Source organism: Nuphar pumila, chromosome 3 (assembly GCF_984573655.1).
Source record: "Nuphar pumila chromosome 3, dmNupPumi1.hap1.1, whole genome shotgun sequence".
Lineage (NCBI taxonomy): Eukaryota > Viridiplantae > Streptophyta > Magnoliopsida > Nymphaeales > Nymphaeaceae > Nuphar > Nuphar pumila.
Window position 1 is genome coordinate 4,747,455 of NC_143251.1, and position 26,198 is coordinate 4,773,652.

Sequence of the window (26,198 nt, forward strand, 5' to 3'; positions counted from 1 at the left end):
ATTTCTCAGCCGTACGTTCCGTGGTAAACTAATATGAAGATTAGTTAGGTTTTCCTATGAAAACTTTTACTCACTTCCGAACGCGGCCAAAGGGAGGAATAACGCGGGGGAAGGAAATCAGGAATCCGACAACGTGTACATCTTCGCCTGTTCCCGGTCGATTCATTCCCAAACCCAAAGTCGCTCGGGTTTTGCTGCGAGGGCTTAGGGTTTCTGCAACTCGGGGTGGGGTGGGGGGAAGGAGGAGGCCATGAACGGGGGTTCGTACCAGAGGTTCCCTCGGGTGAAGGTCAGGGACATGAAGGACGAGTACCTCAAGTTCGAGATGAGGGATACGGATGCGAGCATGGCCAACGCCCTGCGGCGGGTGATGCTGGCGGAGGCGCCCACCATCTCCATCGATCTGGTGGAAATCGAGTCCAACTCGTATGTGCTGAACGACGAGTTCATCGCGCACCGGCTGGGCCTCATCCCCCTCACCAGCGAGCGCGCCATGGGCATGCGCTTCTCCAGGGACTGCGACGCCTGCGACGGCGACGGCCAGTGCGACTTCTGCTCCGTCGAGTTTCAGCTCAACGTCAAGTGCACCTCCGACCAGACCCTCGACGTCACCAGCGCCGACCTCCGCAGCTCCGACGACCGCGTTGTCCCCGTCGACGTAGCCGGCCGCGGCATCGACACCAACGCCTTCGACGCCCCCGAGCAGCGGTTAGGGTTTCTTCTTTCCCTTTCCCCCTCTGTGGTTCTTTATTCCTTTCATCCCCGTCGTTTTTTTTTCTGTTTTCTTGGCATTTTCTCGAGTTACATCGACACCTACAGCAATCACATCTTTCAACAATCTGCATAACAAAAACACAAACAGTAGTATCAAGACGAGGGAAATGGCACGACCATGAAGGCATGCATCATTATCTTTTTTCGAGCCTATTGAGATGCTGCAAAATTGATTTTAAAGAGACAAACATGGCAATACATGGAAAGTGCAATCCTAAATATGAAGGTAATTGGAAGTGCAATTTCTCAGACTGCAATTCAGTAGTAAGTTCGAAGGCTCCACTTGACAGCTCTAGTCGGGCTGTTGCTGATGAACTTTCCCGTTGTGGTAAAAAGGAAGAAAAACAAACCAGACAAAGCTACTCGATCGTTTTCTCCCCTCTGGAAAATAGGATGTCCTTGCTCTCCATCTAAGAGACTGAGGAGTCGAAGAATGCGAGACCTGTCCAACATCGGGAAGCTCTGAGAAGTGCTTCTTAAGTGCACTTCTCAAATAAGGGTGATTCTTTTGTGCAACTTAATTGTGTTGATATTTATGGAGTAGTACTATATTTGGAGGAAAGGAAGAAGAATCCCACTTAGTCTGGTATCCCATACAAAAGGCCATAACCAATGTAGTTTCATGCTCAAGGGTGCTGGGAAGGGGTATATCGTGTTGGTCCTAAATTCCTAATATTATTTTCCTTCTTCTTTTTTGTGGTTGGTAAGAAGTGACCACCCTTAGAACTTGAACCTTCCGTTTCTGATTGACAGTCTGAGCATTTTACCTTTACGCCAAGCAATGACTTTCGGCCATGCATGCGCGCACACGCACACGCACACATACACACATATGTAGCATTTATTAAAGCTGATGCAGGGTAGTTTGGTGCAGAATACCACTTATTAGATTTGCCTATTTGTTGTGGCCTCAATACTCTCTCTGGCTACCAGTGTTTGGTATTCGTGAGACTATTGGATGATTTGTCTTGCTGAAAGGAGATTATTGATTAATTCTTGGCTCGTTTTTAGATTGAGCATAATTTGGTTGACTTGTCCTTTACATTAAACTTGCTCACACACAACACACACACAGAGGGAGCTGTTAGCGTCCACAATGCATCGTGAATGTTCATACATCCACTATAAATTTATACATCTAACAAATTTAAGAATGTAACAATGGCATGGTGATTTGGTGCATTAACTGCCAATCGACCATGATTTTTTTAATTTCCTTAAAGAAAAAGTACATAAAAAACATCTTGCATTTCTGTCATTAGAAAATTTGTTAGGTTATGTGGTGAATATTTTAACATCTATGAAAAGTTGCGCAAATGGACAAGCCATAGCTACACACATATGATAGTGATAATTATTGGCATTTTTAATCAGAATATGATGAAATCCTGATAAAAGTGTGATGTTCTTAAAATATCACAATCTTATCATGATATTGATAATTGTTTTTTAATTATTTGGATTTCAAAAAGTTCTCCTTATGTTTTATATAATCACTTAAAAGTTTTAAATTTCAGTGATGATATTTCATGGGGTTCTCCTAAAAAACATCTTTTAAATTTATCATGAGATTTCCCCTTGTAGATTTTTTTTTTTTGGATTTTAAATACCTCTTGAGGGTTGACTCCCTCATTTGTGTAAAGGGCATTAGATGTTAAATAATATTTAATAACCTAGGCTAACTAGGAATTATCATTTTCTTTATTTTAGTTAGAATAGGACTTTTATTTTTTTTACCTTTTTATTTTTGTACATTTTTAGCCTTTTGACTAGTCAACTTTTTGACTTAGTAAAAACGGCAAAGAGTCGTTGGACTCCCAACGACTCTATTTAGAGCCATTGGGAGCCCAACGACTCCCTCTCCTAGTCTCTCACTATGTGTATAAATATGGGGCTTTACCCCCTTACATTTTATGTATTTTAGAGGGTGTTTTTTCAATCAATAAAAAATATATTTTTCTCTTGTTGTTGCATACCCTTTTTTGGGTATTTTGTATGAACTCTTGTGGTTCTTGTGAGTGATCTTTGGTTGAAGGTATTTGAAGTTTCAATTGGTGGTGATACAAGAACTTATCTTCTTACATGGTATCAGAGTTTGGTGGGGATCAAGCTAAGTTTTTTTTTTCGGTGCATCAGAAAGCATGCCATTCAAAGTTTAGAAAAGAAGTGAAGTTCTTTTCAAGTGCATGTGAAATCGTGATCGTGTAAAAGCTTGACTCGTACTCATTATCTGTGGTAGAGTACCTATTATTCTCTTTTTCATCTCTCCTCTTCTTCTTTCTTAGATTCTTTATTTCTCCTCTCAAACCTTGTAAAATGGATGACAATGTTAATGTCACCATTAAACCCATTAAGCTTAGCAATTCAAAATATGTTACATGGGCTTCAATTATGAAGCACCTTATATGAGGAAAGGGGTTGTGGAGATTAGTGGATGAGACCAATTTTGAACCTAAGCTAATCCTTACAAAGATTGAAGGTGAGAAAGAAATACCTCTTACGGAGGTTGGAAAAACCAAAGTCATTACCAATTACGAAAAAAAATGGCAGGAATGGAGAATGGGTCATGCCAAGATTATGTCTTGACTTATAAGTAGTGTAGATATAAAAAAATGTTCAAGTCTTGCAAAAATTTGAACATGCAAACGATGTTTGGGACTATCTTAAGAGAATGTATTCTCTTAAAGACATTGCACATATGTGCAACTTACAAGACAAAGTTCGAAATATAGTTTAAGGGGACAAGAGTATTAGAGAGTACTATAATATCTTGTTCGAATTATGAGAAGAGTTGGCTCTCCTTGAACTAAAGTGGCATTGTCCATAAGACATAGAACTCTGTCAAAACCAAATAAATGCGGAGCATTTCTTTCAATTTATTAGTGGATTAAGATCAGAATTTGAATAAACTAAATCCGTTCTTCTTCATTGAGGAAAGTTTCCTTCAATAGAACACACAATAGAAGAATTAAGCATGGAAGTAAATAGGCTCAAGAATAGAATCTCCAAGTGTGATGATGACTTGGTTCTAGCCATATCTAGACTGAGAAATCATGTTCGTATATACAAACCCCCACACTATGGGAGGACAAATGATGAGAAACAAGGAAATGAATTTGAAAAAAGAAAAGTCATTTGTTATTATTACCGAGAACCGGGACATGTGAAAACTTATTATCCAAAATTGAAGAAACCCTATAAAAAGAAGGTTGCCTCAGTCGGACCTCCATAAGAATCAAGTAAACCATCCATTGGAAGCATGTTCTTAACGCAATTAGCGGAGGCACTTCAACCACTACTCAAAAAATCATCTTCATCCACTGAAGCCGCAGTCGCTTCTGTCAGCACCTCTGATCCTGGTAAATGTCTTTGGTTTCTTTACTTAGGTGCTCATATGACACCAAACATTGATATGTTATTTGAATGTCATAACTCAAATGGGTTAAATGTTTTTACTGCTAATGGAACATCTCTTGAAATCAAAGAAATAGAAAATTTTGAAAATATTTCTCAAAATTCAAAAAAAATTGTATTCCACAAATTAAATATATTCTTAAACTTAACCTCAATCTTTTATCTGTCTATCAATCATTTGACCATGAATGCAATGTTTTTTTCTTATCTTGTGGTTGTCGAGTGCAAGATCATCAGTCAGGGAAGCTGATTGGGGAAGGTTATAGAGAATGAGGCTTATATTACATGGATTTTTTAAAATACCCAAGAATACATTATATTGTAATGTTCAGAAAATTGATTTAGATCTATGGCACAAGAGACTTGGTCATCCTAGTGTATCCAAGATCCAGTTTTTTCCAAAGATAAATTTTTTTGTAATTTTGAAACCTTTCAACAACAACAACAACAACAACTACGCCTTCATCCCAAAACAATTGGGGTCGGCGATATGAACCAAAAAAGAAAATCATTCTGGGTTTTCCACATGAATCCTTCTCCTCCAATCATTTCTATCCAATGCCATGTCCTCGGTGAGGTTCAAAACATTCATATCCTTTCCTATCACCTCCATCCATGTCTTCCTAGGCCTACCCCGACCTCTTTTAACTAATATATTTTCCCATTTCTCCATCCTTCTAACTGAAGCATCATTAGGCCTTCGCCGAATATGTCCAAACCACCGTCAATGATTCTCTCTCATCTTATTTTCAATGGGTGCAACGCCTACCTTCTTACGTATCTCCTCGTTCCGAATCTTATCTTTTATTGTATTTCCACACATCCATCTCAGCATACGCATCTCAGCTACACTCATTTTTTGAATATGATGTCTCTTGGCAACCCAACATTCCGTACCATATAGTAAAGCGGGCCTAATAGTCGTCCTATAAAACTTTCCCTTCAACCGCAATGACATTCTATGATCGCACAATACTCCAGTTGCACTTTTACATTTCATCCACCCAACCTTTATCCTATGATTTACATCTCCATCAATTTCTCCATACTTTTGAATGATAGATCCCAAATATTTGAAACAATCATCCACCGGTATTTCTTGCTCACCAAGCTTCACTACACTCCCATCACTACTTCGTTGCTTACTAAACCGACATTCCATGTATTCTGTCTTACTCTTATTCAACTTAAAACCTCTTGCTTCCAATGTCTGTCTCCATAATTCTAACTTAGCATTAACCCCAGCTCTAGACTCATCAATCAAAACAATATCATCAACAAACAACATACACCATGACACATTTTCTTGAATTGATCTCGTAAGCTCATTTATCACTATAGCAAATAAGAAAGGGCTTAAAGCAGATCCTTGATGTAACCCAACCGTTATAGGAAAATTGGTTGTCACCCCTCCACAAGTGCGGACATTGGTTACTACTCCTTCATACATATCCTTAATTATACTAATGTACTTGAGAGAAACACCTTTCTTCATCATTGTCCACTAGAGAACGTCCCTAGGTACTCTATCATATGTCTTCTCCAAATCAATAAAAACCATATGCAAATCTTTGTTCCTCTTTCTATTTTTCTCAATAAGTTGCCTAAGAAGATGTATAGCTTCCATAGTTGATCTTCCAGGCATAAAACCAAATTGATTCTCCGATATCATGACAATCTTCCTCAACCTAGACTCAATCACCCTCTCCCAAAGTTTCATAGTATGACTCATGAGTTTTATACCATGATAGTTTGTGCAATCTTGTATGTCACCCTTATTCTTATATAGAGGCACCAAAGTACTCTTTCTCCACTCATTAGGCATCTTATTTTTTCCCCAAATCTTGTTAAAAAGATTTGTCAACCATTCTAAACCTTTCTCTCCCAAGCATTTCCAAGTCTCGATAGGTATACCATCTGGGCCAACTGCCCTTCTTGATTTCATTTTCTTCAAAGCCTCTGCAATTTCTTTCTTTTGAATCTTGCGCATGAAGTCACGATTCATCTCATGAAAAGGAATGGACAAGTCTCCAAGATCTTGAGCATGACTTTCATTAAATAGCTTATCAAAATAATCTTTTCATCTCTCCTTAATCTCCTCATCTTTGACTAAAACCCTTTATGTTTCATCTTTGATACATCTAACCATACCCAGATCCCTCGATTTCCTATCTCTCATCTTTGCAAGTCTATAAATATCCTTTTCGCCCTCTTTGGTATCCAACTTGTCATAAACCTCCTTATATACCTTATCCCTCGCGTTCCGAACTACTTTTTTAGCTTCCTTCTTTGCTATCATATACTTCTTCAAATTCTCATTATCACGACTCTTACTTAGATTTCTATAACACTCTCTTTTAACCTTAATAGCTAATTTGACATCCTCATTCCACCACAATGTATCCTTACCTAGCGGTGCACCGCCTTTAGACTCACCCAATACCTCCTTAGCCACCTTTCTCATGCCACCCGCTATCTTATTCCACATTGATTCTGAATCCTCCTCGAGACACCAATCAACTTCCTTAACTACCTTCTCTACAAACATTCCTTGTTTAGCTCCTTTCAGTGCCCACCACTTAATTCTAGGATCTATCCTATGTCTATCCCTTTTGTGGCATTGTCTAATTCTAAGATCTAAAATTAAGACTCTATGTTGTGTAGCTACACTTTCTCCCGGTATAACCTTACAATCGATGCAACAACCCCTATCTCTCTTTCTAAGTAGGAAAAAATCTATCTGACTCGTATTAACCCCACTTTTAAATGTTACTAGGTGAGACTCTCTCTTCCTAAACCAAGTGTTTGCTAAGATCATATCATAGGACAAACCAAAATCTAAAATCCTTTCTCCACTTGCGTTTCTTTCTCCTATACTATAGCCTCCATGGATACTCTCAAATCCATCCCTACTAATGCCTACATGCCCATTAAGGTCACCGCCGATGAAAAGCCTTTCTCCATAAGATATCCCTTGTACTACTCCATCTAAATCTTCCCAAAATTGACGCTTAATGAAATCATCTAAACCTACTTGAGGTGCATAAGCACTAATAATATTAATAATCTCCGAACCTAATACAAATTTAATAAGTAAAATCCTATCACCCTTCCTACGGACCTCAACTACATTATCTATAAACTCACGACTCATAACAATCCCTACTCCATTCCTATTCCTATTTATTCTTGTATACCAAATCTTATATCCCCAAGGTTCTATTACTTTTGCTTTCTCACCTACCCATTTGGTCTCTTGTAAACATAAAATATCAATCTTTCTCCTACACATAACATCTACTAACTCTACCAACTTACCAGTTAAAGATCCTATGTTCCAAGTGGCTAACCTAATTTTGAAACCTTTACAAGTGAAAAATGTATTTTTAGAAAAATGAAGAGATTACTTGTTCAAGAAATAACCTTTGTCTCTTCTTGACCACTTGAGTTAGTACATTCGGATGTGTGGGGACTCGCACCTGTTATATCAGAAGGTGGTTTTATGTATTATGTAATTTTCGTAGATGACTTTACAAGCCATACTTGGATCTATTTTCTTAACCATAAATCTGAAGTTTTCTCATATTTTCAAATATTTCATAATCTAGTCCAAAATCAATTTAAGAATGATATTTCAATCTTTCGCATCAATTCAGGGGGAGAGTTTTTATCAAAAAAATTTAAAGATTATTTGAATTTACATGGTATTAGACTGTTAAACTGTATCTCTCTTATGTATATATATTTACATATATATATATGTATATGTATCTATCTTTATATATATGTAAATATATATGTTTCTCTCTCTTCTTGTAAAACTTGCAAGGGTATTATAGTCATTTCCCCTCTTTTGCACATGTTCATAATTATGAATATGCTGTAATGCTTTTGTACTTTTATTTTTTTTCTTCTTTTCCTTTTTTTCTTTTCATTTTCTTTTTCATTTTTTCTTGTTTGTTGACTAAAGTCAACTTAGAGGGGGCTCAACACTAGCTATTGGGCCTCTCCAACGGTTAGAATTCTAACCGTTGGAGGGGCTCCAACAGCTAGTGGAGCCCCTCCAAGGCCCCTTGCTAGCTTATAAATAGGGGAGTTCCCCCTTTGTAAAAACTACTTCTTGGAGCTTTTGTTCTTCATTTTTCTCAATAAAAATTCTTTTTATTTTATATGCCTTTGTGCATTTGTGTTTCTTTATTGTACTTTTGTGTACATTTGTTCTAAGTGTGCCTTTGTGCACATACCTATTGGTGGTGTTGTGCTTATAGCACACTTTATCTCCTTTTGAGATATGAGATATTTTCACATGGTATCAAAGCCACGTTAAAGTTTGAAGATTTAGTGATTCCTCGTATTTGCTAGTGCCTCGAAAAGCATGCCTTTGGTTTCTTGGTGAAAGGTGTGGGGGCTTCTCTTCAATATTTTGGAAGGTTTTTACGTCAAGTAAGATTTGAAAGTCCCTTTGTGGTACATATTTTTTCTCCACTCTTCCCTCTCTAATGGGTGAAAAAGAGTCTCATTTTTCCCTTAGTTTTAAATTGAATGGCTCCTACTACCATGTTTGGGCCGGGAATATGGAGGCTCACATTAAGGGGAAAGGCCTTTGGGGTGAAATGAAATGGGGATCTTCGAAACACGAGCTTAGATTAACAAGCGCAAGTGTCAAGAATGACACTAAAGCATAACCCTTAAAAAGGGTATAACTGGAAACAAAATAAAAATAAAAATGTATTCTTTATTGATATGAAAAACCAATTGCTTAAGAAGCATTGGAGTGAAATACAAGAGGGGCTGCACCCCTTTATATACACAGCTGAAAGAGGACTCAATAGAGCTGTTGGGCACAGTCCAACAGCTCTATTTAGAGCTGTTGGAATGTGTCAGTCCAACAGCTCTATTAAGAGTTGTTGGACTGTGTCAGTCCAACAGCTCTATTGCTAGTCAAGTCTGGACAGGACTTGACTAGCAACAGTCATTCTAGTTCAAACTGAACTAGATGACATAAACACAAAAAATAAAAATAAAGAAAAAAAATTACAGAAATGAAAAATGTATTTATATATATAATAATATAATATTATTATATATACATATATGTACAGTTTTACATTTTAACACTCCCCCTCAAACTTATGGTACAATGAGCGAAAGTTTGTCTAAGAGAAAGTGAAATCGGGGAGCAGCAAGAGGCTTTGTAAAGAAGTCTGCTAACTGATATTCTGAAGTGACATATGGCAGATCAATTATCCCGTGTAGATATTCCTCTCTGACGTAGTGACAATCCATTTCGATGTGTTTGGTGCGTTTGTGGAATGTTCTGTTACTGGCAATATAGATCGCACTTTTGTTGTCACAACACATTTGTGAAACCTTTGTTGCTTCAACTCCCATGTCAGCAAGCAGTCGTCGGAGCCAAACTACTTCCATGGTCGTGGTTGCCATGGCTCTGTATTCAGCTTCGGTGGATGAGAGAGATACCTTCTGTTGCTTTTTACACCTCCACGAGATTAATGATTCTCCTAAAAAGACACAAAAGCCAGTGGTTGAGTGTCTGTTATTGGGATCACCTCCCCAATCAGCATCAGTATATGCAATTAAATCAAGAGAAGAGGAGGAAGATAAGAAAAGTCCTCGTGAAAGAGAGGACTTGATGTATCTGATAATACGCATGACTGCTCCCATATGAACAGAAGTAGGAGCATGTTGAAATTGACTTGCTGTATGAACAGCATGTGCTATATCTGGTCTGGTAATGGATAGATAGGAAAGTGCCCCGACAAGCTGTCTGTAAGGAGTAGGGTCTGCAAGAAGTTCTCCATCATCAATCTTCATTTTAACATTAACAACTTCTGGAGTGTCGACTTTCTTATCATCAGTAATACCAGACCAGAAAACAATATCAAAAGCAAATTTAGTCTGAGATAATAAATATCCTCTAGGAGAATAAGCAACTTCAATGCCTAAAAAATATCTCAACAAACCCAAATCAGTCATTTCAAAATGAGATTTAAGAAGTGTTTTGATTGTTTCAACTCCCTGTTTATCGCTTCCGGTGATGATCATATCATCCACATAGAGAAGAAGCACAATGATCCCTGCATCAGAATTCTTAATAAACAAAGCAGTGTCAGTTAAACAGAATTGAAAACCAATATCAATCATAACACGACTAAACCTATCATACCAAGCTTTTGGTGCTTGTTTAAGTCCATAAAGAGCTTTTTCTAAGTGAAGGACTTTACCCTTAGGAATACTTAGACCAGGAGGGGGTTCCATATATACTTCTTCAACTAGCTTTCCATTTAAAAAAGCATTTTTGACATCCATTTGAAAAATAGACCATTTTTTGATAGAAGCTAAGGCAATTAAGGTTCGGACAGTAGTCATACGAGCCACCGGAGCAAAGGTTTCTTCATAATCAATCCCATATTCTTGGGCATAACCTTTGGCTACTAAACGGGCTTTATATCTTTCAAGAGTACCATCACTCTTGGTTTTAATTTTATAAACCCATCGACATCCTATAGTTTTCTTCCCTGGAGGAAGATCTTGAATATTCCATGTAGAAGCCTTTTCAAGTGCATCTAATTCAGCTTTCATGGCTTCTATCCATTTGATATCATTTTTTGCTTGAAAATATGTGGATGGTTCTTCATATGAGTGAATTAATGCAATAACTGCCCTATATGTGGGTGAGAAAGACTCGTATGATACAAACTTTCCTGCAGGCCTCGAGATTTGGGTTGATTGTCTAGTTGGAATGTTAGAATATTTCTCAAGTGCACATGGAGGATTAGACTCTTGTCGCCTGGAATATTGAATACTAGTATCTCTATGAACTTCTTCATTTTCAACATTAAGATCAATAATTCTTTGATCATCATCAAAGTTACAGTCAAGGTCATATTCATCAGATGTTGATGTTAGATCTAGCAAAAATGAGTACTCAGTGACGTCTTTTAATTTTCTAAAATCAAAGAAGCTCTCCTTTTCAAGAAAGGAAACATTTCTAGACACATATAGTTTATTATTTTTGAAGTCAAAACATCTATAACCTTTCTGGTTTTCAGCATATCCTAAAAAGGCACAGGGAATCGCACGAGGGGAAAGTTTATCATTTTTGTCAGTAAATATGAAACATTTGCACCCAAATATTCTTAGTCTAGAGTAGTCTGGAGAAATGTTCATAAGTTTTTCAATGGGAGTGATATTTTGTAACGAAGAAGATGGCATCCTATTAATGAGATAGGTGGCAGTTAAGGCAGCTTCTGCCCAAAAGTCTTTCGGGACTTGATTTGCTATTAATAAAGTCCTAGTGGTTTCTATAATATGGCGATGTTTTCATTCTGCCAGTCCATTTTGTTGAGGTGTATAAGGACAAGATCTTTGATGTGTGATGCCATGCAATTTAAGATAATTTTGAAAATCTGTGGATAAAAACTCTCCCCCTGAATCTGTGCGAAAAATAGTAATATCATTTTGAAACTTGTTTTTAACCATATTATGAAAAGTTTGAAAGTATGAAAATACTTCAGACTTATGTTTGAGAAAGTACATCCACGTATGTCGGGAGAAATCATCGACAAAAATAACATAGTAAACAAATCCTCCTTTAGAAATTACTGGTGCAGGACCCCAAACATCCGAGTGTATTAATTCAAGTGGTCTTGAAGAGAAAAAGGTTCTGTTTTGAAATGGTAATCTTTTCATTTTGCCGAGAATACAATCTTTACAATCAAATGATTCAGAGTTACAAAATTTCCCTAGATTTGGAAAATGTTGGATTTTGGCTATATGTGGGTGACCAAGTCTCTTATGCCACAGTTCCAACTCTATTTTTTGAATATTATAACAAAAAGCTTTCTTCGGCATTTCCAAAAAATCCATGTAATAGAGTCCTCCTTCTCTATGGCCTTCCCCAATCAGCTTGCCTGACTGGCGATCCTAGATCAGAAAAAGATGAGGCTGCTGCGCCGGTTGAAGCTTCAGATGAGGAAGAGGCACCTTTGATGAGAGGCTGAAGAATCTCCATTAGTTGGGCCAGGGAAACTGGTGCATCCTGATCTTTAGGCTCCGATCCAGCAGTTGCAGCTCTTTTTTCTCTCAGCTCCTTAAGTTTGGGACATTGTGGCCTGTAGTGTCCCGGTTCATGACAGTGATGACAAATAACTTTCTTCTTATCATAGTCACCATTTTGTCGGTTAAAGTGAGGAGGCCTATATGATCGAACATGATTCCCTGGTCTAGACACGGCTAAAACAGAATCATCTTCAATTTTTAAAGAACCTTTCCGGAGACGATTTTCTTCCATTGTTAACTCTTCAATAGTTTCAACAATAGAAGGAATTTTTCCCCGGTGAAGTAGGGTCGATTTAGTGGTTTCAAATTCCGGCCTTAATCCAGTGATAAACTGGTAAAAATGTTCAGCATCGAGTTGTTTCTGACGAAGCTCGATGTCTTCGGCACAATGCCACTTTGGTTCTAAAAGGGAAAGTTCTTCCCAAAGTTCGGACAACCCATTGTAATATTCACGAATAGTTTTGTCTCCTTGTGTCATCATTCGAACTTTTTCTTGGAGGTTGCACACGTGTGCAATATCTTTAAGGGAATACATATTCTTAAGGTATTCCCATGCCTTATCAGCATGATCAAATTTGGCAAGACTTGAGCATTTTTTAATGTCAACGCTATTGATAAGCCATGACATTATCTTCGCATGAGATATTCTCCATTCTTTCCATTTCTTCTCGTATGAGGCAATAGCCTTGATTTTCTCTTCTTCCGATAGAGGGACCTCTTTATCTCCCTCCTTTTTAGTAAGAGATAGCTTAGGTTCCGAATCGGAACCATCCACAATCCCCCATAAGCCTTTTCCCCATATATGGTGCTTCATGATTGAAGCCCATGTTACATAGTTCGTATCACTTAGTTTCATAGGCATGATGGTGACTTTATCATTGTCATCCATCGATTACAAGGAGAGAAAGAATAGGGATAGAAGAGAAGCAAGAAGGAAAATGAAAAAGAAAGAAAAAAAAACAATACAACAAGATGTGAAATCCTCTCCAATGAAGTGATAAAACACTTCTCTTCAAGTGGCGAACACTTTTGCAAACGGGCACGGAAACCGAGGCAGCTTTTCCTCAAGATTTAGTACTTCTGCGGCTCTGATACCATGAAATGAAATGGGGATCTTCGAAACACGAGCTTAGATTAACAAGAGCAAGTGTCAAGAATGACACTAAAGCATAACCCTTAAAAAGGGTATAACTGGAAACAAAATAAAAATAAAAATGTATTCTTTATTGATATGAAAAACCAATTGCTTAAGAAACATTGGAGTGAAATACAAGAGGGGCTGCACCCCTTTATATACACAGCTGAAAGAGGACTCAATAGAGCTGTTGGGCACAGTCCTAGAGCTGTTGGAATGTGTCAGTCCAACAGCTCTATTGCTAGTCAAGTCTGGACAGGACTTGACTAGCAACAGTCATTCTAGTTCAAACTGAACTAGATGACATAAACACAAAAAATAAAAATAAAGAAAAAAAATTACAGAAATGAAAGAAATGAAAAATGTATTTATATATATATATAATAATATAATATTATTATATATACATATATGTACAGTTTTACATTTTAACATGGGGATACGTCAAAGGAATCATTCCCGAACCCGAACCTAAGATTACCATTATTGAGAGGGGTGAAATCAAAGTTCTTGATGATGAAGAGAGAGAGAGAAAGCCTTTGAAGAATACAATAAAAAGCATGAAGAACGGGAGATGAAGAACTACAAAATTCTTTCATGGTTCTTTTCTTCCGTTGAAACGAAAATAAATGCCAATATTTTGAAGTTCAAAAAAGCCTTTCAAGTATGAGAGTATCTTGAAAGAATGTATACTTCAAGAGATTTGTCTCATAAATACTATCTCCAAAAGAAGGCTTTAACCCTTCAACAAGGAGAAATGTTCGTTAGAGAGTATTTTGCCGAGCTATCCACTATTTGGGATGAACTTGCTCTTCAAGAACCTAAATGGAGTGGAGAGGCTATTGAATTGAGGGCCAAACAATTAGAAGAGGATCATTTCTTCAACTTTTTAAATGGGCTTAGACCCGAGTTCGAACAAACTAAATCCTTCCTCTTGTCTTCTTTCTCTTCTCCTCCGTTGGAAGATGTGTGTACCAAACTAAGTGGAGAAGAAACTAGATTGGGGATGAATAAAACAAATCTAAGTGTGTTGGCCGTTCCCTCTAAGGATGAGGATGAGGGTGCTTATGCCGTCTCAAGACCGGGAAATAATGTTAAAACTTATAAACCCCCTCATTTCAACAAAAATCAAGGCGGAAGAAAAAATGGTGGGCATTATAGAAGAAGAGATTATAGTAAAATCATATGCCACTTTTGCAAAAAACCGGGACACATTAAACTGGTATGCCCTAAATGGAAAAAGATGGTGGCTATGTCTACTACTTTCCAACCAACCAAGGAGGAAGGACCATCAACTTCCAACAATGCTACTTTGTCTCTAAATCAAATCATGGAAGCTCTTCAACCACTCCTCAAGGGATCCGTTTTCGGAGCCGTCATAACCACTTTCTCTCCTCCCGGTAAGATTCTTTGGCTCTTAGACTCGGGTGCATCCTTTCATATGACTCCAAATGTTTTTGCACTTTTTAAATACTCAAAAAATTTGTCACCCTCTTTTGTCTCTACCGCGGCTGGGGCTTCTCTTGAAATAAAAAGAATTGGTGATTTTGAAAGACAAGGTTTTTCTATTCCTAAAGTTAGATTTATACCAAAACTAAATTTAAATTTGCTTTCCATCTCTCAACTATCGGATCATGGGTGCGATATCAAATTCTCATCAAATAAATGTTGGATACAGGATCGCCGGTCCGGGAAGTTGATTGGGGAAGACTCTAGGAAGGGAGATCTTTACCTTATGAAATTTCTTCAAATTCTAAAATCCTCTTTTTGTAATGTTGCCCAACATAAAAATATAAATGTTTGGCATAAATGCCTTGGGCATCCAAATATTGTCAAGCTTTCTTATTTACATTTTGCTAAAACTTTATGTAAAGACTAAAGACAACTTCAATTGTAATGATTGCATTCTTGGTAAAATGAGAAGCTTACCTTTTGGATAAAGAACTATGTTTTCAACTAAGCCTTTTGAAATTGTGCATTCGGATGTTTGGGGACCGGCACCCATAGTCTCTAAGGGAGGATTTTCGTATTATGTTATTTATGTGGATGATTTCTCAAGATATAGTTGGATATACTTCCTCAAACATAAACATGAGGTTTTCTCTACTTTTAAGGTTTTTCATATGATAATACAAAATTAATTCAATAGTAAATTACAAATTCTTAGAATCGATTCCGGGGGAGAATATCTCTCAGATGATTTCAAAAGTTATATTGAAAATAATAGGATTGTTCATCAAAGGTCTTGCCCCAAAACACCTTAACAAAATGGGTTGGCCGAACGAAAACATAAACATATAATTGAAACTACAAGGACTTTGCTCGTTTCTCAAAAAATTCAAAAAAGATTTTGGGCCAAAGCGGCTCTTGCATCGGTTTATCTCATAAACCGACTTTCATCCAAAAATTTGAATCAAATATCTCCATATGAAACCATGTATAAAAAGAACCCGATTACAATAGGTTAAGAATTTTTTGTTGTAAATGTTTTGTTCTCATCGACAAGAATGATAAATTATTTCCCAAAGCTATTCCTTGTGCATTTTGGGGATATTCGGAAACACAAAAAAAGGTTTTAGGTGTTATGATATTAAAAATGATAAACTATATGTTTCAAGAAACGTAACCTTTTTAGAAAACATGAGTGGTTTTGAAGAACACAAAACTCATGAAGATAATGCCGATTACTCTTTCTTGTTTGAACTATTATCTAGAAATAAAGTTTTTTTTAGCAATGATGAATTGAATGAGAATGAGGATATCACTGAAAGTATTCCTCAAACCATCCAACATGAAGAAGAAATGATAATTGAACCAATTACCTATACACATAGAGATAAAAATACTTTTAGAAGTGCGATAGAGAAATATAGTGACCCTAGTGAACCTTCCAACCACTCTCGAAGAACTGAAAGATCTAGGAAAAATCCTTCTAGATTTATATCATATGAGTATTTTTCTCCAAAGCATAGGGCATGTCTTAGTGCTATTCACTCATATCAAGAACCTAGAAATTTGAAGAAGCTAAGGAAATGATAGAATGGAGGGATGCCATGGATAACGAACTTAGAACCCTCAACAAAGCCAAAACTTGGGTTTTTCAATGTCTTCCAAAAGGAAAGAAAATAATAGGACGTAGATGGGTTTTTAAAGTCAAAACCAAGAGTGATGGCATTCTCGAAAGATATAAAGCCTGCCTTATCGCAAAAGGATATAGTCAAGAATACGACATCGATTACGAAGAAACCTTTGCCCCCATTGCACGAATAGTTACTGTAAGCTGTTTGATCACCATTGCATCTATTAAAAAATGAAACATTTACCAAATGGATGTTAAAAATGCTTCTTTTAAATGGGGACCTTAATGAAGAAGTCTACATGGATGCTCCTCCTGGTATGGACATACCAAAGGGAAAAGTCCTTCGTTTGCAAAAAGCGCTTTATGGTTTATAACAAGCCCCTAAGGCTTGGTATGATCGATTTAATGAATGGTTCAAGATGATTTTACTTCATGCTATACTGACACTGCTTTGTTTGTCAAAAAGTCTGCAGGAATTGTGATTTTACTGTTGTATGTTGATGATATGTTGATAACAGGTAGTGACATAAAGGGTATCAAAAACATTAAAACCACTTTAAAAGAAAGGTTTAAAATGTCAGACTTGGGGTATCTGACTTACTTTCTTGGTATCGAGGTAGCCTACTCTCATAGAGGCTATTTTTTGTCTCGAACTAAACTTGCATGTGAGATTCTTGACAGATCAGGTATTACTGACGATAAAATCTGTGAGACCCCTAAAATTGTAGGATAAAAAATGAAGATCGATGATGGGATACCTTTGGAGGATCCTACCCCCCTACCGACAACTTGTGGGGTCTCTAATGTATCTTAGCATCACAAGGCCAGACATCTCTCATGCAGTGCATACTGCAAGCCAATTTCAGTATGCTCCTACATCCGTCTATATGAGCGTCGTTCTTCGAGTTGTCAGATACATAAGAGAAACTTTAAACAAAAGAGTTTTTCTTTCCTCATATTCTGAGTTAAATTTAATTGCATATACTGACTCTGATTGGGGAGGTGACCCAAATAATCGTCACTCCACTACAGTCTTTTGCATTTTTTTAGGTGAATCCTTGATCTCATGGAGATGCAAGAAACAACAGAAGGTATCTCTATCATCCACCGAAGCAGAATATCGAGTCATTGCTTCTACAACTATGGAGATTGTCTGAATTCATCAGTTGCTGCAAGACATAAAAATTCAAATTGAAGAACCTACAAAGTTGTGTTTTGATAATAAGAGTGCAATCTATATTGCTAAGAATCACACTTTTCATGAGCAGATAAAGCATATTGAGATGGACTGTCATTATGTCTGAGAAACATATCTACAAAAAGTCATCGACCTTCCTTATATGACTTCAAAATATCAGTTGACAGATTTCTTCACCAAGGCACTTTGCTCTCTAAGATTCAACTTTCTCCTTGGCAAACTTTCGGTCATTGCGCTCTAAGTTTGAGGGAGGGTGTTAAACTGTATCTCTCTTATGTATATATATATATATATATGATATATATGGATATGTATCTATCTTTATATATATGTAAATATATATGTTTCTCTCTCTTCTTGTAAAACCCGCAAGGGTATATATTCATTTCCCCTCTTTTGCGCATGTTCATAATTATGAATATGCTGTAATGTTTTTGTACTTTTATTTTTTTCTTTTTATTTTCTTTTTTCTTGTTTGTCGACTAAAGTCAACTTGGAGGGGGCTCAACACTAGCGGTTGGGCCTCTCCAACGGTTAGAATTCTAACCGTTGGAGGGGCTCCAACAGCTAGCGGAGCCCCTCCAAGGCCCCTTGCTAGCTTATAAATAGGGGAGTTCCCCCTTTGTAAAAACTATTTCTTGGAGCTTTTGTTCTCCATTCTTCTCAATAAAAATTCTTTATATTTTATATGCCTTTGTGCATTTGTGTTTCTTTATTGTACCTTTGTGTACATTTGTTCTAAGTGTTCTTGTGCCTTTGTGCACATACCTATTGGTGGTGGTGTGCTTATAGTACACTTTATTTTCTTTTGAGATATTTTCACATAGACATCAAAGATCATGTCCCTATACCCCTCAACAAAATGGTTTAGCAGAAAGAAAGCATAAGCATATTATAGAAACAAAAAGAACTTTACTCATTACACATCAAGTACCAGAGACTTTTTGGGTCGAAGCCACTATAACTACAGTTTATCTTATTAACAAAATGTCATCTTCTTTATTAAATGATATATCTTGTGTTGAAAAACTTTTCAAACAAATTTCAAATTATTCTAGGTTGAGGGTTTTTGGGTGCAAATCTTTTGTTTTTTCTGACAAAAATGACAAACTCTCTCCTTGTGCTATTCATTGTGCTTTTTTAGGATATGCGAATCACCAAAAAGGCTATAAATGTTTTGATCTTAAAACTAAAAAGTTATATGTGTTAAGAAATACATCTTTTTTGGAAATCTGTGAATGCATCACGTTCAATTTACTCATTCCTGTTTGATTTCCTGCTTCGATACTTGGACTATTTCAGATATTCCGCCAGGCAAAAATCATATAGGTTGTCGATGGGTGTATAAAGTTAAAACCAAGAGTGACGGCACCCTTGAGAAGTTTAAGTCCCGATTAATTTCCAAAGACTATTCCCAAGAGTATGAAATAGACTATGAAGAAACCTTTGCGCCAGTCACTAGAATGACCACAGTTAGGACCTATGTCACAGGGACTCTTCAACTAGGTGTCGCACCCGCGTCGCACCTGCACCCAATGCGGTCAATCTGACCCTGGGTGCAGTCAATGCACCCAGGGTCATTTATGTCTAACTTTTAAACTTTATATATATATATATATATATATATATATATATATATATATATATATATATATATATATATATATATATATATATATATATATTTGCCTCACCCTCGCACCCAAGTTTTTTGAAAGTGCTGCACTCCCACACCCGCACTCATGTGACATTGGTTAGGACCTTAGTAGCTCTTGCCTCTGTAAAGAAATGACATATATATCAAATGGATGTCAAAAATGCATTTCTCAATGGAAGCTTAACCAAAGAAGTATATATGGAACCACCATCTGACATTAATATTCTTAAGGGAAAAGCTCTTCGTTTAAATAAGGCTTTGTATGGTCTTAAGCAAGCTCCAAAAGCTTGGTTTGAAAATTTTAATCAAGTTTTGCTTGATTTTGGTTTTCGATCTTGTCTCGCTGACACAACTTTGTTTGTTAAGAATTCTAATACAGGTATTATTATTCTTCTCCTTTATGTAGACAACATGATTATTACTGAAAGTGATAAATAGGGAGTTGACAACATTAAAAAATTTCTCAAAACAAACTTTGAAATGAGTGATTTGGGTTTTTTTAAATTCTTTTTTGGTATAGAAGTTGCTTATTCTTTTAGAGGCTATTTGCTAACTCAATCTAAATTTTCTCTCGATATTATTGATAGGTTGACACTTTCGAAGTTGTAAATATCAAAATAAAGATTGATGATGGATAACCGCTTGAAAATCCAACACCTTACACTCAACTTATTGAGGCATTGTCTAATCTCTCCATTACAAGACCTGACATTGTGCATGTAGTTCACACAACAAGCCAATTTCAGCATGCTCCTACCACTGTTCATATATGAGCTGTTTTGCGTATTATTAGATATATTAAAACCTTTATTTTTCGAGGACCTTTCTTGTATGCTTTTTCTTCCTTAGATTTAATTGCTTATACTGATGCAGATTGGTGAGGTGATTCCAATAATCGACACTCAACTACTGATTTTGTGTATTTTTAGGTGAATCATTGATCTCTTAGAGGTACAAGAAGCAACAAAAAGTCTCTTTTTCATCAACTGAAGCCGAATACACATCCATGACTACAACCACTATGAAAGTAATCTAGCTAAGACGCTTACTTCATGACATGGGTGTTCAGAGCACAAGAGCATCACGAATATGCTACGATAACAAAATTTTTATTTACATTGCCAGCAATCGGGCATTCCACGAACGAACTAAGTATATTGAGATAGATTGTCACTATGTACGAGAGAAATTTCTATATGGCACCATTGATCTTCCTTATGTTTCTTCAGAATATCATCTGACATATTTCTTTACCAAACCTCTCGCGGCTCCTTGATTTCACTTTCTCTTGGACAAACTTTCGGTTATCCAATCATAAGTTTGAGGGAGAGTGTTAAATAATATGTAATTACCTAGGCTAACTAGGAATTATCCTTTTCTTTATTTTAGTTAAAATATGACTTTTACTTTTTTATCTTTTTATTTTTGTACATTTTTAGCCTTTTGACTAGTCAACTTTTTTACTTAGTCAAAAAGGCAAAGAGTTGTCAGACTCCCAACGGCTAAATAGAACCGTTGGGAGCCCAACGACTCCCTCTCCTAGTCTCTCACTATGTGTATAAATATAGAGCTTTGCCGCCTTATATTTTATGTATTTTAAAGGGTGTTTTTCCAATCAATAAAATATATTTTTTTCTCTTGTTGTTGCATACCTTTTTTTGGGTATTTTGTATGAACCCTTGTGGTTCTTGTGAATGATCTTTGGTTGGAGCTATTTAAAGTTTTAATTGGTGGTGATACAATAACTTATCTTCTTACGTTAGAGGGGTATTCACGCACCCTAAGAGTCTTGAGCGTGATTTGAGGGCCAATCCGTGCGCAAAGGAGAGGACTTTTGCAGTTTGCTCAAGTAAGAGTGTATTTTCACCTAATTTTCATTCAAGGAAGTGAAATAAGACAAAAAATCATCGTTCTTTGTTTCATTTGTGTACGATTGAAGTTGGATGGTAATTTTTTTTTATGTTTTTAGACAATATTACTTTACTATTAGTTTTTTTACCCTTAATCTTTTTTTTTGCTCTTAGAACTCATAATTTGTCCTTGAGTGTACTATTGGGCATTGTTTTACATCTTTGTAGTGATTAGATTCAGTAATCTGTGCTCTAGGAGGTTAATGAAGGGTGAAGATCTTTGAGGATGCCTAAAGGATCCTCCATTGAAATATTGTACACCAATTGACTTGGAGATGTATTTGAAAGGAATAGTGAAATGTAACTTTTGTGGTTTTGTAATGCAGGGACGATTATATTGATTTAAATGTTATATTGTGGAGCATATAAACTTCACCATGAAATTATGTACACATCGCATCCATACTGCTATTCGTGTTGAGCTTCTTACTAGTCTTATAGAAGATCATAAAAAAAAGGAACGAGTACGTGCAACATTTGCCAATTTTCGTGAGAGAAATTATCAGAGGTGGTCCTTGATTCAGAAGATGAAAATGACCAATCATCATCTCAAGCCACTCAATGATGCAATAAACGAAGGAAATCATTGAGTTAGAGTTTAACACTGAAGATAACTTTTATTATATGTTTCTTATAACTAAAAAATGTAACTTTAACTTTTGCAATGAGTTATGAAAGCCTTTTGGGTTTTGAATGTATCGTTATTTTGTCTTAACCGATTGTATTTGTGGTGATTAGATGCATTGCAGGTGCACAATCAAATGCATGGTTGTTTAATGTTTAAGAACATATCTATGTTTACTTAATCTTATTACATAAATTATGTTATTGTATTATATGATTTTTTTGGTTTTTTAGCTTTTTTTGGATTTTTAATTTTTTTTAGTGAAATTTATGATTTTTTGCAATGAATTACCTTGCATTTTTACATGATATGTGTGAATTCACAATGCTAAATATTTTGGTTTATTCTTTGCTGAAACATTTTTCAATAATTGGTTTTATTTGTGGAGTTATTTGCTTTGCATCAGTTCTCAGTTGGTGCTGAGACAGCTTTGGAATTCAGCTTTTGTGATAAAATAATTTGTTGGCTTTGAGAAAATATTAGAAAAACTAGAAAGAAATGGATAAATTTGAAGAGACAAAAACTAAAATTAGACAATGGATTTGTTGTGATTATATCCCAAAATATTGTGGTAATATGACAATATTTTTATGAAGAATTTGGATTGAGATAAACTGAAGTTCTTGCCCTTTTTGTGTCTTTGAAAGTTTCCCAATATATGATGAAAATAATTTTTTTAGTTGATAATGTTGGCTGGGTTCATTTTAGAATTTGGATCAGTTCAAACTTTTACGTTTTTTAGTTTCCTCTTCTTTTACTTGAGTTTTGTCTTTAGTTTTATCTCTGCCTTCAGGACTTAGTTTTATCAGATCTGTGAGTGTTGAGTGTTGTATAATGGAGATTGTCATTTTGTACTTATGTTTCAACAGCCAGTGGCTTTGATTAAACTTAAACAAATGCACTTATATGATAAACCCGCAGATACATGGATGAGAAGCTTGTATCTGCTGTCCTATCGTGATGTGAAGTATTGAAACATGTTCTTTAGTTGTTTGTTCCTTAATGTTGTCATGCTTTTCTTTTAAGTTTGTCTTCATGCATCTGTTTAAAGTCTACTTTGATTTTAACCAGGAGAAGAACCTGAAATTTTAAACAGAGGCAGTCTTTGGTTTTCCTTAATCACTGGTAATGCTACTACAGGATATACATGCATGTGGTGAAGCAATTAAAGTTAGCTTTTCGCGTAAATACATGCATTACATGATGTGTTCTAAAGAAAGTTATCTTTGTTGAAATACATGTTCAAGCTTATGGGACCTATCCTTACTCCAGTAACTTGAGCTGCATTAACTAGGAATTTTTCATTTATTATTTTTCTAATCTTTCTGCTGTTGGCTTTGTTTTTTATGCTTCTCATTCATGTATTATGTTTGTGGTTTTTGCCTTTTTTGAAATACGTTTCAGTTGGGTGCATCATCTCATTGCATGCTCTGTAGGGGCATAATTATTGTCAAGCTCCGTCGTGGACAAGAATTGAGGTTGAGAGCCATAGCAAGAAAGGGTATTGGCAAAGACCACACAAAATGGTCACCTGCTGCCACAGTTACATTCATGTATGAACCAGAGATTCATACCAACGAGGATCTAATGGAAACACTTACACTTGAAGAAAAACAAGAATGGGTTGACACTTGACAGTTGTCCTACTCGAGTTTTCAGCATTGATCCAAATACTCGACAGGTTGGTGAAGCCATTTTCTATTATCCTGCTGCATCAATGGTCATGTCTGCTGACAATCTTCAGACTTATTTTTCTTAAGCCATTCATTCTATGATGATTTTGCAGGCTGGGAGATCCTCCTGCATTTAATATAGCTTTGTATGTCATATATACTATCCTTATCTCATGCTTCTTTCGCCATATTTGAATGGTTGATGGGGAACCCTGTTTGTGGATAGTGTGTTCTGTTTATTTGAATTATATATCTTTTTTTGTGAAATATTATTCATGATATCATTGTAGATCTTCAATTGACTATAGTTGCCATCAGAAAGGCAGTCTTTGCCTTTTTTCCCCTCAGAAGGCAGGCTTCCCCCTCCCCCCTTCATTTCACTCATTCTGCTATAATTTCCGAGTCACCCTGACGTTTATGGTTTTCTGCTGTTCTTATGATCATAAATCTTGTCATTAAATGGTTCTTGGGTAAAGATGCTACAGAAAATAAAAATTTGCATGGACGGACTACCTGAATCTGGAACAGGAAACAGGCTGCTGCCTTGCATGGACAGTCATGTTCTGATCTATTATCGTAGTGTGCATATAATAAATGTATCCACGCATGGATTTTGTGTACACCCCTCCACTTTAGTGACTTTCTTCCTGCGATTTGTAACCTGCCCTTCTTTCCTCTTCCTCACTCCAATTGATACCTTCTATCTCCTTGCCTCTTTCAACCTAGGAGACCTTTAACCTCACTAGTTGTGTTTCCTTCAGCTGTTCTCCCCACCTAACCCTTCATAATTTTTTGACTTGCTTGGCATGTCAACTATATAATGGATGGAGGAGTCTTTGCTGCATGCAATGGGTTATGCAGTGCAGCATCAGTTGCAGTCTTTTTAATTGGATGACTAATTATGAATTAATGATACATATTGCTTATATTCACCACCTCAATCTCATGTCCTGAACAGGCTCCAAAGGCTTAAGAGCGTGTGAATGTTGGGTGGAACCTTCTGACTTGGATGTTAACTAAGCTTAGTTGGGAAGCATAGCAGCCTGATGTTTGATATGTAACCCATTAACATGTTTCTATTGTTCTTCAGTTCTCAGTCATGACAACGTCTTCCTACTGTTCCTGTCCTTTTGTCTAATTCCCGTTTGATCAACATTTATAGATTTTTGCTTATGAAAAAGAAAATTTTTCCAGCTGTGCTTATCTCATTCAGTGAATAACTTTTGTCCTATGTAACATGATCAATGATTGACTGTTCTGCTTAAACGCTGCTCAAGGGACATAACATGTCAGATTCGTTCATTGTTTTGCTTTAAGAATTTCATCTATAGCACTGCACTGCTGCCCAAGGAACATAGCGTGTGGGACTTGTTCGTTATTTTGCTTTAAGAATTTCATCTCTAGCACTGCATTTGGTGGATTCTTGGTTGCAGATCATTGTGGTTGATCCTGAAGCATATACTTACGATGATGAAGTGATCAAGAAAGCAGAAGCCATGGGAAAGCCAGGGCTTGTGGAAATCTATGCTAAAGAGGGCAGCTTCATCTTTACTGTTGAATCTACAGGTGCAATCAAAGCTTCACAACTGGTTATAAATGCAATTGAAGTGCTTAAGCAGAAGCTTGATGCTGTTCGCTTGTCCCTGGATACGGAAGAAGCTGATGAGCAATTTGATGAATTGAATCAGCACTTGCGGAGTGAAGGTATGTGATGGGGATTGGTGAGGTGGTTCTTGTGAACGCTGCTCCATTTCAATCTGTTCACCGCCTTCTGTTTGTTTTTGAAATGACAAAAGTATCTTTTCCTTTTAATGGTAATAGTATAATGAGAACAGTCCTTGTGTCATTTTTCATTGATATGCTTGATAGTGCGGTTGGTTTTTTCTGCATACCCTGAGGCTGATCTAGTGATTGATCATATCGCTGGAAAAAGGGTGATGGAAGGAAAACAAATGTAGACAATTGTAACCTTAAATGGTGAAAAAAGGAATGATTATGCTGCCTTTTTCTAATTGGATCTTTGGACCAGCTGGCATCTTAGGTTCTGTCTCCTTACTGCTTAAACATGAAAAAAAAAGTAGTTTCCTTTTCCTTTCAATCTTTTTTGAGGCTGAAACTTGAAGAATCTAAATCCCTTGTCCAAACCATCCACATCAAAACACGTAATGTTCTTTTTTCTTTTCATAGTGATTGAATTCAGCTCTGATCGATATGAATAGGCATCTTAGAGTTGGCTTGATTTGTATGTGTTTGGATCCAGCTGAAATGAATGATCCAATCCTTTTGTCGAACTATGGGGCAAGTTTATATCAAATTATCATTTCACTCTAGATATAGATTTTTCATTGCTTGTGCGGCCCAACCAAGTAGGTATCTGCTAATTGGATCAAATATTTTTTGTTTTTGATAGGCAAGCTGGGGTTAGTCCGACCCCCACCAGTTATTCAACGTACGACTGGGTTTTGAACCTGCAACGTCCCACCACAAGGAGACGTGCACTGACAGCTCCTACCAACCATGCAGAGCCCCCGTTGTTCGAGTTGTTTTTCCTTTGAACACAGTGGTATTGTACGTTTGACATGGGGACTAGAGATTTTTCTCTGTATACATGTTTGTAGCAATTTTGGTGAATAAAGAGCACGTTAAGCTGGAGT

The 26,198-nt window shown here is 36.6% G+C and overlaps 1 pseudogene across 1 annotated transcript; it reads left to right on the forward strand.

The window, feature by feature from the left end:
* The first annotated feature begins 213 nt into the window (after positions 1–213).
* On the forward strand, positions 214–26,196 carry LOC149841707 (DNA-directed RNA polymerases II, IV and V subunit 3-like; annotated as a pseudogene). The gene is made up of 4 exons (XR_016430726.1): positions 214–708; positions 23,308–23,552; positions 24,978–25,248; positions 25,955–26,196. The product of XR_016430726.1 is annotated as a DNA-directed RNA polymerases II, IV and V subunit 3-like (transcript).
* The last annotated feature ends 2 nt before the right edge of the window (positions 26,197–26,198 follow it).